The sequence below is a fragment of the Aquarana catesbeiana genome, linkage group LG03, assembly GCF_042186555.1.
Source record: "Aquarana catesbeiana isolate 2022-GZ linkage group LG03, ASM4218655v1, whole genome shotgun sequence".
NCBI classification, from domain to species: Eukaryota; Metazoa; Chordata; class Amphibia; order Anura; family Ranidae; genus Aquarana; species Aquarana catesbeiana.
Genome location: NC_133326.1, coordinates 355091938 through 355106174, shown reverse-complemented (window position 1 = coordinate 355106174; position 14237 = coordinate 355091938).

Here is a 14237-nt window from a genome sequence, read left to right as displayed (position 1 = left end):
GGTGGTGGTGTATCACAAAGTCACATATGAATAGAAAAGATACAGGAGCACGATAAGAATACAGTCACAGCAATTGATAGAAGATTTTCTGATTTTCATTCTTTATGGGACTCTGATACGTCTGTGCACTTTGAAATGTTTGTACACTTGATTGTTAATTTGATATATGTTTTCAGTTGCTTAGTAGGTTTCCATGTGTGACACAGTAGAAAACCATTGGTATACATGCACTTATTTGATTTATGTTTTTTGATTTTTACACAGAAGATGGTTATTTGAATACTTAGGGAATATTGCTGTATGACATAAATATTTTTTTTGATATATTTGGTGTAAAGACACGAATAGCGCATTCACATTCATTTACTTTCATATTTCCCATTCTAAAGAAGGGTTTTTTTGAATGCAGCAATTCTGAAAACAACACTGATTGATATATAGTTTCCGTTTTGCGCCGGTGACATTCACACAAATAGCTTGGGGTGTCTACTATCCATTCATTTGGGGGGATTTTGTGCTATCTGGGCATTTCAGGGCCTCCGAAACTGTAATAGGCAGTGAGGAGTGAAATAAAAAATGTATGCCCTTAGAAAGCCTGAAGGCAGTGATTGTTTTTCGGGGTCCTGTACCTGGTTAGGCTCCCAAAAGGTATCACACGTGGTATCCCTGTATTTAGGAGAAGCAACAGAATGTATTTTGGGGGTGTAATTTCACATATACCCATTTTTTTATTTTTTTTTTATCATTTTTATTGTTATCTCATGTAAACATCCCCTATGATAGCAATAGTTAGTGACAGGTACTCTTTTTTGAAAAATATGGGGTCTAATAGACCCTAGATCTCTCCTCTGCCCTCAAAGCATCTGACCACACAAAGATCAGTGTGATAAAATGCTTTCCCAATTTTCCAATAGCGCTGTTTATATCCGGCAAAACCTAAGTCATGAAATGCTTGTAGCTTCTGGTTTCTTAGGCCATAGAGATGATTAGAGCCATTCTGGTCTCTGATCAGCTCTATGGTCAGCTGGCGGAACCACCGGCTGCATTCTCAGGTTTCCTGTTGGGACAGGAGAGCCTGAGAAAACCATGGAAGACGATGGGGGGGGGGGGATGTTCCCTCCCACTGCTTGCAAATGCAGTCTAGAGGCTAATTAGCCGCTAAGATTGCTTTTACATGAAAGCCGACCGCTGGCTGAAAAGAATGATACCAGGATGATACCTAAACCTGCAGGCATCATTCTGGTAAGTCCAGCAACATAAAGAAAAAAGTTCAGTGCGCTACTCAAATTAAAACCAAATAGCAATGTGAATCTAAAGAAATGAAAAAATTATAGTTCATATGGAAAATGATGGTATCATAAACCGGAGGTGTGATTCCTCTTTAAGTCTTCAGTAAATCTTCTATGGATCTTCTTCTGGTGACGTCAGGTCCTCTGGCTCCACCCAATGCTACATTTCTCCTAAACAGGCATTTACTGGGAGAGGAGGCTATGGCCAGACGTCACCCACCATACCTTTAAATACCTCAGTGCATCGTTGACACCGGAAATGGATTTGGGATCACATCCTGCACAGCCCACTATGTGCATGGACATGAAACCAACCATCCTCCTTGTCAGCCAAAAAATTAGTATGTACTAGCTAAAGCACATGACAAATAATGTATATAATTTCATAAACCATAAACCATAAACCATAATATATTATAACCAAAGTGATATATTCAGAGTCCTATTGCTAAAACATAGCGAATATAGAATTTTCCAGTGAAGCATTCACTAAAGAATTCGCCTCACTGGAAAATATATCACCATGTATAAATCTGACATTTATCATGGAAACAAGCTGATAAAAATATATAGATAAAAATATAAAAATTATTTTTTACTTTATTCAAAAAACAAAAACAGGAAAATTATTTATAAACTCCTTAACCCATGTTTATGAGCCAAAGTCATTCAAGGGAATTTACTATAAAATAGGGACAACATCTGAATATGTATTAAAATAATTTGTCCCAAAAATCCAACAATCCCCATGCAACCAAAAATTACTAATATAATTCCTTTGTTACAGGAAAGGAAGGAGACAATGGTTCCCTGACACATGATTATGTGCTATAGCTGCTCACAGGAACATGTTATAGGCAGGTGCAGCACACAGACATATGTCCTACCAATTCCGTGCAAGGAAGGTGGGATGCCGAAACGTCGATTGAAAATATTGTACTGGAGGATAGTGGCAGTGTTAGTAGCCCCATTGGGATCTATGTGAAATAGTACCTCAAAAGTGCCCCAAAACAAGGGGATATCCGCTTCCCCCCTTAACTATTATTTATATAGCAGTTTATGTCCCACTCGATGTTGAGGCCCCAGGGGCTGTAGCACTGCATGTCAATCCCCTTCCTATGACCATCCTGGACTATATTTTTAAGGATTTTTTTATATTTGTCTACTGGATCTTTATTTAGGATAGTGTATGTATTCCTATTCGATAATAGGAGCTCCATCTCCTTCAGGTAATCATCCTTTTTGAGAACAAAAATCCCCCCCCCGTCCGCTGGTCGTATAATGAGCTCTTTCCTCTTACACAGGGAAGCAATCCCTTCTTCATTCTTTTTTACACATTCCTTCTTAAAATTCACCCGTTGCAAGTCCTGTAAAACCAGTTTCTTAAATACAGTAACACTAGGAGCTGGTTTACCAGGAGGGTTGAACAGGGATGTATTTCTTGTCCTGTTCCTCTTACTTGGGATCCATCTTTTGAAGTATAATTTCTCATAATGGGGTTAGAGAGAAAATACCGTTTTATGTTTAGTTTTCTGGTGTATTTTTGCATGTCCAAAAACATCTGGAATTTATTTAATGACTTCTTGGGGGCATATTTTAAACCTTGATTTAATGTTAATTTCTCAGATCTGGTTAATTCTTCCCCACTAAGATTGAAGACACCCTCACATTTTATCTCCTCCTTTTTTTGGGGGTAGTTGCGCTTCCCTCCTCGGCATCCTCTCTTAGTCTTCCTTTTCTGTTTTGGCCCCTTTCTAAAAAAATTGTCTGTCTTATTTCGTAGGGGGGCCGCCCCTGGGGGAATATCTTGACTACGTGTCTGTGAATTCCCCAATGGTCTGTGTTCAGTATTGGAATATTGTCCTGTCTCCTCTGTGTTTACCCCGTATCCCTGTAATGGGCCATATTGGTTCCTAACAGTATGTCATACCCCCAAGGGGCTTGTGGGGAATATGGGGGGTCATCTCTATATGGGTCCCTGGCGGGATTCTGCTGTGATCGGTCATCATAGTATCCCCAATGACCCATATCTGATTGTCTAGTGCGGGGATGTGTGTATGGGCCAGAATAGTGTGGGTTAGTTGAGGGCAGATGTCTATTGCCCCTCCTACCTGAATTGTGACCTCTCCCTGGATTTTTAGTATACTGTTGGGTATATGGTGGATAGGAATTGTGTGATCCATTATTGGAAGGTCTCTTAGTGTTATAGTTTCCACTCTTGGTAGGGTTGGAAGTTGCATTACCCCCCATTGGGCCTGGTCCTGGGTCTCTGAGGCGGTGGGTAGGTGGGCCTGGCAAGGATCTTAATGAGTCTATAGAGGAGGGTGCTGGTTCACTGACGGCCATTGTCTCCTCACTGGAATTGCACACTTCAGATGCATTAACAAAGCTGTCACGACAGCTCTCCTGCCATTTAAATAAATTATGGGATTTATAATCTTCCACGTCCCTGAGGTATTTCTTTCGTTTTTTAATTTTCTGCTCTTCCTCTTCTTCTATCATAATTTCTTTCAGCTCTTTCATATAAATTTGGTATAATCCCTCTTTATTCAAGGGGGCTAATTTCTCTTTGATGGTACCTATTTCCTGTTGTAATTTAGCTACTTCAGCTCTCTTTCTTGCGACCAAAAATTCAAGAAAAGCTATACCAGCATCATTAAAGTATAAAAAACATTCTTGAAGCTCGGTGTCACCTTTGTATGGGTACACATGCAATCTGAGGCTCCTCTGGATCGTTTTCTCCTTGAGATATCTCTCAAGGAAAACAATATCCCAAGTGGCATGTAACTCTGATATTAGCACATTTTTAAGTCGCATAAAAATGCCCCGTATCCCTTCCGTGGGTGAATTGGCTTGATCAAACACCTCTTTAGGGTTAATTTTCCTATTGTAAAAGTCAAACACATCCATATTGCTACAATGTGACCACCTAAGAGTGTGTCAAAAAATAAAATAAAATAAAATAAAGTGAATCTTTCTACAAACAGATACAATTATTTGAATAAATAAATTAACCTGTATCGGATGGGGAAAGCAGCGAGAAAGATATATTCAAAACTATGGGACAATATATGGCAAACTTTCCGCGCTACCCCCAACTGTGATAAACCAATGTGAAATTTAAATGAATGAAAATCTATTTTAAAGTGCATAAAAAACACACAAAATCGCAAATATATGAAACATAAATAATCCTGAGTGCTGCAACTAAAAAACCTTGAACATGAGGCTTTGTACAGTATAAAGAAAAAATTCAGTGCGCTACTCAAATTAAAACCGAATAGTAATGTGAATCTAAAGAAACGAAAAAATTATAGTTCATATGGAAAATGATGGTATCATAAACCGGAGGTGTGATTCCTCTTTAAGTCTTCAGTAAATCTTCTATGGATCTTCTAAGACAGTGCAGAAATAGGAAAGGGGGCTGCTTACCAGATTTGATGGTTCCCCACCACAGAGATCATGCGAGCCTGAACAAACTCCTCTCGGGGTCAGGAACAGCTGGTCTTTGAGTAGAGACAGACTTCCCTCCACGCCAGGTAGTTGAAATTTCAGAGGAGGCAATCAGGAACACTCTCCTCCATTATCTGCTCCAGCAAGACCACTCGTAGCAGGAAATAGTATATTTAAAAAGAAGAAGAGGCGCTTCATTGTGCAGTAGTTTAAAATGCTTTAATCCGTGAATGGACAACTGACATCAAAGCATTGGCAGGGTATAACACCATTGCAATTGGATAAAGATTTACAAGAGGTCGCGTGTAGGGATAGATCTCACTTGCTGGTGCCTAAAATAAAAAAATAGTGACCAAACCAAAAAGGATTTGGAATGGTCCTTTTTGACCACTTTCTCTTCCCATTTTTGGTGGGTAAATAAAATAATTCAAAAACACTGGCAGGTTCTAAAGTGCGATAAGGTTCTGGGCCCGGAGCTCCCTGATCATCCCAAAGTTCTGTACAGAAGAAATCAAAATCTAAAGGACCTTTTGGCACCCAGTCTTATTGACCCTCCCCCGAAGGTACAAATGTTTGGCCATTTGAAAGGCTTTTTTCCTTGCAAAGGCTGTGCGGTCTGCAGATCGTCACAAACCTTGAAAAGTTTTACTTTTACATCATTTGTTACTTCTAAGACCTACCATATCAAGAACTTCATCACATGTGAAACTATAGGGGTAATATACCTTCTTAGTTGTCCATGTGGGTTCCAGTACATCGGTAGGACCACCCGTGCCCTTAGAATCAGAATAGACGAACACTTGTCCAACATCAGGAGAGGATTTATTGGACATAGGGTTTCGTGGCATTTTTGCCAAGTTCATAATTGAGATCCGTCCCTCCTAAAAGTCATTGCCATCGAGAAATATACCCCTCACTGGAGGGGAAATAATTTAAAACGCCATATCTCGCGTAGAGAAACTCAATGGATATTTGACATGCAGTGCTACAGTTCCTGGGGCCTGAACATTGAGTGGGACATAAATTGCTATATAAATAATAGTTAAGAGGGGAAGCGGATATCCCCTTGTTTTGGGGCACTTTTGGAGGTACTATTTCACATAGATCCGAAAGGGGCTGCTAACACTGCCACTATCCTCCAGTACAATATTTTTCATTTAAGTTTCGGCATCCCACCTTCCTTTCACGGAATTGGTAGGACATATGTCTGTGTGCTGCACCTGCCTATAACATGTTCTTGTGAGCGGCTATAGCACATAATCATGTGTCAGGGAACCATTGTCTCCTTCCTTTCCTGTAACAAAGGAATTATATTAGTAATTTTTGGTTGCATGGGGATTGTTGGATTTTTGGGACAATCCGAATGGGGTTGCTAACACTGCCACTATCCTCCAGTACAATATTTTCAATCGAAGTTTTGGCATCCCACCTTCCTTGCACGGAATTGGTTGGACATATGTCTGTGTGCTGCACCTGCCTATAACATGTTCCTGTGAGTGGCTATAGCACATAATCATGTGTCAGGGAACCATTGTCTCCTTCCTTTCCTGTAACAAAGGAATTATATCAGTAATTTTTGGTTGCGTGGGGATTGTTGGATTTTTGGGACAATTCATTTTAATACATATTCAGATGTTGTCCCTATTTTATAGTAAATTCCCTTGAATTACTTTGGCTCATAGACATGGGTTAAGGAATTTATAAATAATTTTCCTGTTTTGTTTTTTGAATAAAGTAAACAATAATTTTTATATTTTTATATTTTTATCAGCTTGTTTCCATGATAAATGTCAGATTTATATATGGTGATACATTTTCCAGTGAGGCGAATTCTATAGTGAATGCTTCACTGGAAGATGCTATATTCGCTATGTTTTAGCAATAGGACTCTGAATATATCGCTTTGGTTGTAATATATTATGGTTTATGAAATTATATATATTATTTGTGATGTGCTTTAGCTAGTACATACTAATTTTTTGGCTGACAAGGAGAATGGTTGGTTTCATGTCCATGCACATAGTGGGCTGTGCAGGATGTGATCCCAAATCCATTTCCGGTGTCAACGATGCACTGAGGTATTTAAAGGTGTGGTGGGTGATGTCTGGCCATAGCCTCCTCTCCCAGTAGATGCCTGTTTAGGAGAAACGTAGCGTTGGGTGGAGCCAGAGGACCTGACATCACCACACTCTCAGCTGATCGGCTTCGGCGTCGGCTGTGTTTTTTAATTGCAACGGTGTTTTACCCTGCCAATGCTTTGATGTCAGTTATCCATTCACAGATTAAAGCATTTTAAACTACTGCACAATGAAGCGCCTCTTTTTCTTTTAAAATATACTATTTCCTGCTACGAGTGGTCTTGCTGGAGCAGCTAATGGAGGAGAGTGTTCCTGATTGCCTCCTCTGAAATTTCAACTACCTGGCGTGGAGGGAAGTCTGTCTCTACTCAAAGACCAGCTGTTCCTGACCCCGAGAAGAGTTTGTTCAGGCTCGCATGATCTCTGTGGTGGGGAACCATCAAATCTGGTAAGCAGCCCCCTTTTCCTATTTCTGCACTGTCTTAGAAGATCCATAGAAGATTTACTGAAGACTTAAAGAGGAATCACACCTCCAGTTTATGATACCATCATTTTCCATATGAACTATAATTTTTTCATTTCTTTAGATTCACATTACTATTTGGTTTTAATTTGAGTGGCGCACTGAACTTTTTTCTTTATACTGTACAAAACCTCATGTTCAAGGTTTTTTAGTTGCAGCACTCAGGATTATTTATGTTTCATATATTTGCGATTTTGTGTGTTTTTTTTATGCACTTTAAAATAGATTTTCACTAATTTCAATTTCCCATTGGTTTATCACAGTTGGGGGGTAGCGCGGAACGTTTACCATATAAAGTCCAGCAACATACCAGTACGTCGCTGGTCCTTGTTGGGCATACATTGTATAGTTATTTTTTTCATGCAGCCTGTGGGCTGAACCAAAAAAAGAGATTGATCGGTGGGTATGCCCACCATTAGAATTCCGCCCTTCATCTACCCACTTCTAATGATGGGCTTACGTGCACCATTTTTTTTTTTTAACTGTGGTGGTGAAATCACCTCCTACACTGCTGGAGTCGCTGATTTACGTATCGTGGGAGCAAACGCTGTTGCTGTCAAGATTAATTAATCAGTGCTGCAGCTGAATGGCGTACCTACTAAGGAAATGATGGTTAACAATAAAACAAAGTAACCATACCATACCTGCAAAGCAAATATAATAAAACATAGTAAAAATAAAACATTTTTAACGCAATCTGTGCCTAATGTGGGCAATCCGCCACTAATGTTAGGAGCAAATCACTCATCCACCCCTGCCCCCATGCTTCGGCATATATGCTCTTTTTTTTAACTGTGGTGGTGAAATCACGTCTGACAGCGCTGGAGTCACGGCTTTATGTATCGTGGAAGCAAACGCTGTTGCTGTCAGAATAAATAAACCCGTGCTGCAGCTGAATGGCTTACCCGATAAGCAAATGAAAACTGAACATTGCAGATTAGGGTCTCTCAAAATGTGATGGCCATCTCATCTTTAGAGACCCTGTGTTAGTGTGCCCTAGGACTGTGTAGGGCTGTACCCTATGCTAATACTCCACTAGAGTGTGCTAAGTTTTGAAAAGTCACCGATGCAGAGACCAGGTTGGTCAGGACAGGAGGGACAATAAAAGCAAGTGTCATGACTAAATCTGCGTTTTCTGCAGTCACGATATCTTCTTTGGGGTGTTCTTTGGGTAGGGGTACCAGGGAGGACATACGGAAAATGCCTCTCATGCAGCTGGATCACTGCATTTGCGTTGGGATGGTGGACCATAGCACCCTCTGGAAATAGAAGGGCTGTGACGATCTCTTCTTGGAATTTTAGGAAGGATGCAGTTTGTCCTGAAGCTTTGTATAGCACAAAAGTCTTCAGCAGAGCCAATTGAAATAAGTATACAGACACTTTTTTGTACCAGCGCCTGGCCTTACGGGCAATTAGATACGGCGCCAACAACTAGTTGTTGAGGTCCACCATGTTAAGGTTGTATTCATGGACACAGAGGGGTTTCTCCACAACACCAGTCGCCTGAGGAATTTGAACTGTCGTATCTGCGTGAAGGGATGACAGAACGAAAACATTCCGTGAATCCCTCCACTTCACTGCTAACAAATTATTACACTTCAAGCAGGCTCTCTCCCCCTGTCTAATTCGGGATTCTACAAGCCGTTGGGGGAAGCCCTGGTGATCAGATCGCACGGTGCCACATACACCAACTACATAATCAAAAAGGTGACCAAAAAGTGGCACGCTCGTGTAATAATTTTTCACGTACAAATAGTACCCCTTTCCGAATAAGGGTGACACCAAGTCCCACACATCCCCAAGGATGACAGCGTTCATTATCATTGAAGTGCATGAACCGCAAGATCTGCTCGTATCGTGTCCTGGTCATGGAGGCAGAGAACACGGCATATGGTGAATTGGGTCAATGGACCAATATGACCGCAACTCACTCTTTTTAGTGATGCCCATGAGGAGGGATAGGCCCAGCAAGGTCTTAAATTCGGAAACTGTAATAGGTCTCTGGGGATTAGCGGTGATGAATTGACCAGCAAACAAATTGCTTTGGTCCACAATATTCTATAGAGATCTTCCGTGAAAAACAGCAAATAAAAATCAAGTGACATAAAATCAACTTTCCACCTGTTTTCTGTGTTGGCCAGTGAATGGGGGAGTTACGGTAGCTGCAGAAGTGGTTGGCTCCCAATTAGGATTGGCAAATGCAGCAGGAAGGGCACTATGGGCTTGAAGTGCCTGTGTTTGTTTTCTTGCCAGTTCACCAGAAAGATGAGCGGCACTAGTACTGGCTCTCTGCTCCATGTGAGAGCCCTGCGGTTCTTGCACCTCAACAACAGCAGAAGAACAGGGTTGGGTACTCCTGACTTTGGCAGGGACCACTACTCCATCATCAGAGCTATCTGTCAGGGTGCCGCTGCTGTCTAACGGTTTGTATTCTGAGCCTGAATCTGACAGATGGCTGACTTCCTCTTCACTATCTGTCATGCTCAGAAACATGTGGTACAGTAGTGATACTCACAGGAAAAAGAGCTCCTGACTGTCAGTGACTGCTTCAGACGCTACAAAAAAACCTGTTAGTGTTTGCAGGGATTGGGCCTGAGTCTGCGAACGCTGCAGTTATGTGTTTAGTGTTCTTGTAAGTGACAGTGATCAATTGATACTGCACCTGGGTGGGCTGGGCTGGGCGGAGGGGCTAAACACAGGTGTTAGCAGGTATCTTGGCTGATTCCGCTAACACTGCGTTTTGGGAACCCTAAACTGCTGGGGATGCTAGTATAGATCAGATATCGATCTGTTCAGACACTATACTACTAAGGGAGGTGTATGGTGCGTGCATGGGTGTTAGTGCTACTGGCACTAATCTAATGCTACCTGGGGCGACGCAGACCTATCTGACACTAAAACCTAACTGATATCACTCACCGGTTGATCAAGGGATTAAACCTTTATTTAGGTAATATACGGCGGGTGCCCTGACCCTATAAAAAAAAACTAGCTAACCAGCGTCACCCGTGACACTAATACAGTGATCACTTATGACAGAGGGTGATCAAGGGGTTAAACCTTTATTAGGAGGGGTTAGGGGGGTCCCTAGACCTATCTGAGCCTACACTAAATACCCTAACACTTATTTTTGTCACTAATGACACCAGTACAGTGATAAAAAAAATATGAACATTGCAATGGGTGACACAGTGACAGGGGGTCAAGGGGTTATTTGGGTGGGGAGATTGGTGGGATTATCGGGGGGTTCGATACATTTTATGTAAAAATTGAAACAAGACTCTGTCCCTTTTTCTTATATTACCTATGCAAAATGGCCTATACCTGGGGAAGTAAAGAAAGTAAAACCATTTCTGGGTAGGAACAAGTGGTGGCCTAGCACGCGGAAGGATACACCTTCTGGTGGTGATCTTAGGAAAGGTTTCCCTGAGTGAACATGTCTGGCAACCAAATCACATGGACCCTTTGTGGACTGGGCTTGGAACCACCGAAAAATAAGAAGGTCATTCATAAATGTTGAAGTGTGTGATTCCCAACATGGCCCTAAAACCAAAGTGTGTGAGGAACCTGACAAAAGCAGTGAACCTGAAGAATGGTTATTAGAGTTTTAGACGTGCCATAACTGAGAATTGTACTGTAAGTATTGGTGTGCAAACTGGCTTAACACCCTGCAGTAAGGGGTGAAGTTAACTTCAGTTAACTTGAAGTTATTACTTGTGCTACAGACACTTACATGAGAGAGACTTATAATTATTTTTAGGGCTGTGTAAATTAAGGATTAATTCCTCGATTAATCGTTAATTTTTTGATCGATCAAAAATTTTTTGATCAGTAGGCTGCCTGCCCTGGGACCGCTTTAGGACAAGCTGTGGCTGCAGTGCAGCGCTCCACTCCCTCCTCCTCCTCCTCCACTATATGTCATACACAGTCTGCGGGCATCTCCCACTGTGTGTCTCCGAGCTGAGTGTAAAAACTTTGGCCGCGCTGTGAGAAAAGTCCCGTCCTCCTCCTAGATCAGCTCGTGTGATAGACGCAGTGTTCTGTCTATCACACAAGCTGATCTAGGAGGAGGGTGGGACTTTTCTCACACACTCAGCTCCGAGACACACAGCGGGAGATGCCCTCAGACTGTGTAATCCAGGCACAGGCACTGACTACAGTGAGGCTGCGATTATGGGCATGGTGAGACTGCATTATGGGCACGGTAAGGCTGCGATTATGGGCACGGTGAGGCTGCAATTATGGGCACGGTAAGGCTGAGATTATGGGCACAGTGAGGCTGAGTTTATGACGTGTGACGTCCTAGCCTTGCCCCACTATGTCCGGCTTCGCCCGTTGCCATAATAATGGTGCTAAATCAGCTAAAAGTAGTTGGATCTGTATGTGTGTTATAATTAATCGAAATGAGTCAATTAATCAATTTTTAAAAAATCAATTAATCGAACGCGAAAATTTTAATCAGTAACAGCCCTAATTATTTTATTTCATTGGAAAGCCTCTAGGCAACATGCTGTTTGCAAATCATATCAATTATATATTACCTATGATCTCTCCGGTACATTGTAATATAGGGTGTTCCTCCAATAATCCAATGTGGGAGTGAACTATCTACCATGTATAAGATTTTTTGCAGGACATCTCTGACAACACCTCATATCTTGAGCCAAGCGACCCCTGCTATATTGACAACCTCACATAGCACAGTTCCTTTTATCATAACTCCTAACCCATTGGGGAACAGATGCCCTCAAAAAGAGGCTGCAAACCCTAGCTTCTGCATTAATGGCTTCAAATGTTTACATGGGGGGCAGTGAAAATGTCCAGAAATACCTTTGAAATTGAAATGTTAATCCTTATTCCTTGTTCTTCTCTTACATCGGATACACACTTATTATGGTTTACATATGCTCACTCCTAGAGAGGGTTCATCTCCCACTATTAAAGCACCTCAAGCAGCTAATTGCCCACCAACACACTCCCACTTATTGCTAACTGTACCATCACTTACTACAACCGTCCAATTCATTCATGATACATAAACATTTCTGCTCCCCATGGATTGACAATGCAACTCACTACTTGACAGACAAAACACACTCAGTCTCAGTTGAACTTTCTCTACAACTGGAATATTGCTACCTTATCCTGTTTTAATATTCTTTACATGTTTACTCTATCTAGCTATCACAAGCTTTATTTATATTCCTATGTCTTATACCTCACCATAAACCTTCAACTCCCTTTCTCCCATTGCTGGGGACCAGTTATGGCCACAGACAGTGTTGAGAAATCATACACAAATGTTGCCAAAACCACTCCCATGGCACTGGATGTTTTATCACTGAATGTGCAAGGTTTGAATTTACCTTCCATCGTTTTCGATCTTTGCAGAAAGATATCACATGGTTGCAAGAGAAGCATTTCTCTAGCTGCTCCACACCTAGATGTTTTAGCTATTCTTAAATTGACATGGCCTCTGTTCTCACTAAACAAGAGTCCTGATTTGATTCAAACGATCAGTGCAATTCGCTTGCTCATCAGAAATCAAAGACCCTTCTGGCTGATATATACTACTCATGTGGCTTCTTCCAAGACCAGGAATTTACTATAATTTCAGAATATCCGCCTAACACAGGTCAAACCTCACACATCCTTTAGGTAAACATCAATCATTAAAAGGGAACAACAATACCAAGTAGAGACTCTAACCTAATATTTAATCCATGTTTATACAATATGCACTCACAGATTGTTGGAGAGAATCAAACGCTACACAAGGAAACTAAACCATTCTACTCTCATGTGCATAAACAATTCTCCCATAACAAGTACATTTTTGTCAAAACGTTCTCCCTACCCCTGGTTACTGCATCTCATATAATGCCTATCCCCTTGCCTGACCATAATGCATTCCATCTTTCTCTATACTCCCTACTTTGTAAAAGCACATCCTATGATTAGTCCCTAAATGAATCATGTCTGACAGTTTTAACCCTCTTTGCAACCGTATGCTATCATATACAAGATTACATTACCAGCAACTGTGCCACCGTAGCTTGGAAAGCTAAAAAAAACAGTGATACAGATAAGTGTAATTAGAATTGCATCTAGCATATTAAGGGAGTGAAAACTCATACTTTGAAATCTAAAGGTTGAATACAACAGACTATGCCACATCCATTAATCTAACCCCATGAATGTTCATAAAACACATTTAGAGTGTCAGAAACCATGAAATCAGGCCGAGAAAGATGTACAGTTAAATCACACTAGTTTAATAATAAAAGTAAAAAGAACAAACATAGTCAAAACATAGCCAAAGTTCAGTAACCGGAACATATAGTCAGCCAAGTCAAAGATCAATGTAGTGGAACAGCAAGCAGGATCTGGAGCCAGAAGGGGTGTCAGCAAAGCAAGTCTTGAACAAGATTGCAGGAGAGCATCTCAGTTTCTGTGATGTTGACCGAGGCAAAAGCAGAGCTCCTCTGGACTGAACGGCTTAAGTAGGCAGGACTAACGAGCAGGATAACATCAACAGCTGAGTAACTGTGGAGAGATAGGAGCTGGCAATTAGCCCACAGCTGAGCAGCCAGCTCAGAGAAGGAAGGGCTGAGCCCAGCCCTGACAGTACCTCCTCCTCAATGACCCCTCCTCCTCGTCTATGCAAATCACAGCAAAAATGGAAGCCAGTTTCTTAGAAGTGGGCAACTACTTAAAGCAGAGTTCCACCTAATTTTATTTTTTTTTAACAAATACTGCAGCTGTTAACTTTTAAAATAAGGACACTTACTTGTCCAGGGTCCAGGGTGATGTCGGCACCCGAAGCTGACCCATCCCTCAGCTCTCGGGTGGAGGCACTGGCATCTTTGGTAAGGGAATCAGGAAGTGAAGCCT